Source organism: Juglans regia, chromosome 11, assembly GCF_001411555.2.
Source record: "Juglans regia cultivar Chandler chromosome 11, Walnut 2.0, whole genome shotgun sequence".
Lineage (NCBI taxonomy): Eukaryota > Viridiplantae > Streptophyta > Magnoliopsida > Fagales > Juglandaceae > Juglans > Juglans regia.
This window is the reverse complement of record NC_049911.1, coordinates 14,017,192-14,022,897: the sequence shown is the minus strand read 5'-3', so window position 1 is coordinate 14,022,897 and position 5,706 is coordinate 14,017,192. Positions and strand designations below refer to the sequence as shown.

The 5,706-nt window shown below is 32.8% G+C and overlaps 1 long non-coding RNA gene across 3 annotated transcripts; it reads left to right on the top strand.

The window, feature by feature from the left end:
* Positions 1 to 344: 344 nt before the first annotated feature.
* Positions 345 to 5,040, top strand: LOC109000334. Of its 3 annotated transcripts, XR_004797594.1 has the most exons (8): positions 345 to 767; positions 971 to 1,071; positions 1,158 to 1,223; positions 1,913 to 2,029; positions 2,615 to 2,820; positions 3,144 to 3,203; positions 4,386 to 4,471; positions 4,603 to 5,040. It is a non-coding gene; the product is annotated as an uncharacterized LOC109000334 (long non-coding RNA). The 3 variants fall into 3 exon arrangements; XR_004797595.1 differs by having other exon boundaries at positions 2,615 to 3,203; positions 4,707 to 5,040; XR_004797593.1 differs by having other exon boundaries at positions 2,615 to 3,203.
* Positions 5,041 to 5,706: the final 666 nt, after the last annotated feature.

Below are 5,706 nucleotides of genomic sequence, written 5' to 3'. Positions count from 1 at the left end.
TAAATTCCATATACATACCTATAGATTTCCCTGTTCCAGATAAGTTCTTGTTATTTATATATGTATGTATATAAACTCAGTTATGGATTTGGTTTTCTGTCATGCAAGCTGGAATTAGGTATCTTGGTTGTACAACTCATTATAAATTGCATAAAATCTGATGGATAGGGTCTCCACACCTCGCCTAGGCCCTACATTAAAAGATCAATGGTAAAAATAAAAAAAAAAAAAAAAAAAAATCCCAGACAACTTTTGAAAAAGGTCAGGATGTGTTGCGAATTACTGAAATCTTAGTGGAGATTAGAAAAATTATGGAAAATATAAATGAATACTGGTTTCACATGGTTGTACTTTCAAAGCTATTGTTTTGAAGTTTTGTATAAGTTGGACTTGGAGCAAGTAGTCTAAGTTTTTCCTATGTTTTAAGCTTGTCAAGATGCGTATTCGAATTTATGGCTATAGGAAGTAAGAGCTTGAGATTCATAAACATTTCTGGGATCAAGTGGGAATCCTGGAAGTAGACTGTTTTAATTTATAGAATCTATAGGGAGCCCTGGGGGCAGAGTATTAGTTTACGGAAGTTATGGTTATCATTAATATGTGTTACTTCTGCAACTTTCTTGCATCCTGCCAACCAATTTTTTTTTTTCTTGCATCCTTAATAACTACATGAATTTGCATTTTTTATGGTAGGGAAGCCTTCTTTTACAAAGAAACAAGCAAATCTTTTCTTCCCCCCAGATTTTGCCTTTCCAGTTGCAGTGCAGGTATCAAAGTCGCTACTTTTTGGTACTTGTTTCAGTAAACTGCAAAATTGATAGTCATGAATTTTTTAATTCACAGATATCCCACAAATACAGTTTCATCTACATGATCACCAAGTTTGGTCTATTATTTGTTTATGACTTGGTGACCGCTACTGTAGTTTATAGAAATAGAATCAGTCCAGATCCAATATTTTTTACAGCAGAAGCTTCATCAGTGGGAGGTTTTTATGCAATCAATAGACGTGGACAGGTGTTATTGGCTATTGTAAATGATCAAACAATTGTATCATTTGTCAGTGGCCAGGTATACTCACAAGCATGCATTTTTGTTGGTTTTATTATGGAAAAATAATTATTTTGTTTACAAATGGGGTCTATTTACATTTACAGTTGAACAATTTGGAGCTTGCTGTCAATCTTGCCAATAGAGGGAATCTTCCTGGAGCCTATCAGCTTGTAAGCTGATCTTTTTCCATCGTATAGTACCCATTCTGCTAGTTTGAAAATTTTCAGCAGATAAAAATTAAAATCAGTCAGTAGTTATTTAACGCAGTTATGCAACCATGTTGCAGTTTGTGATTTGATAATGCTTTGAAAGATTTTTTTTTTAATGATCAAGGCACTCTCTTTATACATGTTTCTCCTAAAAAGACTCCTTCAGTGCAAAGTATTGAACATTTTTAAGTGCTATTGTAGATTTTCTAAGCATACCAGTGCTGCCTAGCCTTTAATAAGAGTAGAGATAAATGTGATTTATTAATGATGTTTACTGTTGACCCTCTTTTTGTTGCGTTTAACAAGTGTAGTATGATTACATCTCAAGAATGAAAAAGATGATGTTTTGGGCTGTGGGTGCTGAGGTTAGCGAACCCCTGTTCTTGGGAATATAGTGTATCCCTGTTTCATATTCACTGTGGATGTGTGAATATGGACGTGTATTATTGCCATTGCGTTTTAGAACCTGGAGTCTCACAATGATAGAATAAATGATGTTTGTGTTGCATATATTGAATGGTAATATTTAATTACATGTTTGTATTCTTTAATTGCTTGTATGTGAATATATGCTTAGAGTTCGAATTATTTATTGCTCTGTGCCTTCTTATAATACTGAAAATCCGAGGATGCTCGGTTTTGGGTCTCAGGATGTCCAACATTTCCAAGAACTATTTGCCCAAATGAAGTACAAAGAAGCTGCAGAACTTGCTGCCGAGTCCCCACAAGGAATCCTTTGAACACCAGACACAGTTGCCAAATTCCAGGTTTTACATGTTGATTCTCCAATCAAACACATCTTACCTTTCAAAAAAAAATTTTCAATCAAAGACATTTCGTTGGCTGCTAATATTTCATAGCTTCAATGTTCTTCACCCATATCAAGTTGTCTCCATTTGATTTCTGGCCATTCAGGATCTCTGTAAGCACTGGTTGTATTGGCCTTATCTCTTCTCACTGTCTCTGTTGTCCTGTTTGACATTCATTGTGTATCTGGATCTTTCTTTTGCTGGAATTGAATGTTGCTGCATAAGATTGTTCCGGTTAAAAAAAAAAAGGATTGCTCCTCTTTCTTGAGGGCACTTAGTTATGCATTTTTTGGTAGTTACTGAATAAGACGTACTGTAGGAGCAAACATGCTATTTTGCATGTTACTTGTTTGCAAATATGTGAAGGAGCAGGTAAAAGCAAATTCCCCTAATCAGCCGTCGTTACATGAAATGTACTATTTGAATTGAGCTCGGGTGAAATCTTGGTATCTGCCAAGATTTTTGTGTTCATGTTTCCTTCCTGAATGGAACATTTCTTGTAAGAACCTTCCCATATAAAGTTGGTATCTTGCTCTGTTGCAGAGTCTTCCTGTCCAAGCTGGGCAAACGCCACCTCTGTTGCAGTATTTCGGGACACTTTTGACAAAAGGAAAGCTCAATGCTTTTGAGCCGTTGGAATTATCACGCCTTGTTGTGAACCAAAACAAAAAGAATCTTTTGGAGAATTGGTTGGCAGAGGATAAGTTGGAATGCAGTGAGGAAATACAGTTCTGAAACGAATTTATTAAGTTACTGGTTTACTTTATCCCAAATTATTTATTTATTTTTGTTGTGTTCATACTATTATATTCCATTGTAGACTGTGGATAATGATCTCGCATTGAAAATATATATTAAAGCCAGGTCAACTCCAAAAGTCATTGCTGCTTTTGCTGAATGGAGGGAATTTGATAAAATTTTTATATTCAAAACAAGTGAAGATATTCTTTTTCTTTTAATCATTGTTGCTATTGTGATTTATTGCATTACTGTTATTATTATATTATTTATAATTTGTTTTTGTATACTTATTTCATGGTTTGATCAATTCATTGTTTCTCTATTGCTCTAGGTTGGGTGCAATCCAGATTATCTATTCCTTCTACAGACAATCCTTTGTTCAGATCCTCAGGTATTGGACTATATCTCTCCGTGTTTGTATCTTTTGTTGTTTTAGTACTTTAAGGTTGAAACTTGAGCAAATAAGAAATCCCGTTGGAGCCAAAACTTTTCCTTTCTTATGTTTTCCATTTACCTTCTTTTGAATAACTGTGTTGTAGCATAAAAGTAGGGGTGTAACCGGTCCGGTCCAGTTTTGGACAAAATTTAGGACCGAACCGGTATGTACCGGTTTTGTATTTTCCAAAACCGATTACGCACCGGTTACTCTCTTAAACCAGTATCTCCGATTTTACCGGTTTCCGGTCCGATTTTCCAGTTTTTTAAAATATAAGTTTGTCAATAAAAAATAAAAATCTATTAATAAAAAAAATTACTTCAAAAAATCTGTTTTGAAACTTTGTTCCTATTACAAAATCTGTACTACTAAAAAAAATCTATTTTAGTATAAAAATCTGTTTTAGTAAAAAAATTAGTATTAGTTATAAACTTATATATTAGTATAGCTATATAATATATTAAACTATATAATAGTATTAATATTATACTATTAGTATAGTTATATATTAGTATTAGTCATAAACTTATATATTAGTATAGCTATAGAATATATTAGACTATATATAATATAATTTAATATATATATTTTATGTTTAAAGCATATGATCAATTAAATTTTCATCTTCAAGATTAAACTTTTATTTATAAATTATAATAAAATTATCTTATATATAATTATATTAATAACATATGATCAAAAAAATTACAAATATTCATATTTAAGATTAATATTTTATGTTATAATTTATAAATTATAATATGAAATTATTTCATATATGATATATAATTATATATATTATATATAAAAATTTCACATATAATTATATATTATATAAATATTAATTTTTATATTTTTTTCCTCCAACCGGTCCGGTTCGGTCCCGAAAATCGTAGAACCGGAACCGGTCCTGGACCGGACCGGTTCAAAACCGGTTCCGGACCGGACCGATTCAAAACCGGTCCAACCGGTCCGGTCCGGACCGGTTTTCCGGTTTAAATTTATACCCCTACATAAAAGTATTATTTTTTGGATAAGGAGAAAATCTTGGAACCATATTTAATCAACTTAATATTTACCCATCACAGACCATTTCTTTCTGGAACTATGGAGCTAATACTTACTTTTGGAATGTAGGGAGCTGTTAATTTTGTGCTAATGATGTCTCAAATCGAGGGAGGTTGTCCAGTTGATTACAATACCATAACGGATCTCTTTCTCAGGTTTGTTGGCTCTAATGACTTTTGAGTTGGTATATTAATGTAATAATAAGGACGTGTGATTTTCCATTGTTATTGCTTTAATTTTAATTTTAATTTTAATTTTTGCTTTCAAATATTTGTGGTTTTAACAGAGGAACCTGATCCGTGATGCAACAGCTTTTCTATTAGATGTTTTGAAGCCAAATCTTCTTTATATAGGTCCAGGAAATCAATCTGGTAACTTTTCCAAATGTAGGTGACACTATATTAGCTAATGGAATGTTCAGCCATTATGACCGTCCTCAAATTTCCCAACTTTGTGAAAAGGCCGGTCTTTACGAGTGAGCACGACAAGTAATGTCCTCTTGCAGCAAAGATGAAGGGACGAAGAAAAGTTGATTTAGATACTTATATTGTCATTTTCTATTCAAAATTATAATAATCATTTAGACGGCAAATTATAGAATAAATTTCATTCTATCATGTTGTATCTGATGACAGATTCTACGATGATGAAGGTAGTTACACACTTTATACTGACAACTTTCGACAACTATATTATGACAAGCTAATTGTGATTTTCTGCTCAAGGAATCACCAGGTATGATATGTTAGAAGCTTTGTCTCTTATTTTCATGTTTTCATGAACTTTCCATTTTATTTTACATTATATTGTCTTGATAATGTGGAAGTTCAAAGGTTGTACTTCATTAACTCTAGGTTTGTTATATTTTTTTGTAGATTAATCATACTCTTCCATTAGTTGCAAAATTTGTGGTTATGTAGGATTGTCTAAAAGTGCAGGTTTTCCATTTTAGTTGATCAAGTTTTAGCAACGTAGCAACCAACTTTGTAAAGATTGATGAAGGAAGGTACTTGCTATATTTATGTATTTTATAAAGTCGGGTAAACGTATTCAGGTTTTTTTCTATTGATCTATTTTGTGTTTTTTGAGACATTACTTTTCAATGCATATAACGAGGAAAATTTTTTTAATAGTCAATTACTGCTAAAAATATCATAGCAGAAGATTTCCTATATTTTTTATTATTAGTTTTTTACCTCATCATCTCTTCCACCTCTCTTCCTCTCTCCACTCTTCCTCTCGTCACTTCCTTCACCCTTCCTCATCTGCTCCTCGCTTCCTCCTCCTGCTCTTTCCTCTTCTCCTCCACTCTTTATTTCCTCCACTCCTCCTTTCTTCCACCTCTCTTCTACATTTTCTTCTCTCCGCTCTTCCTCCTCTCCTCCTCTTT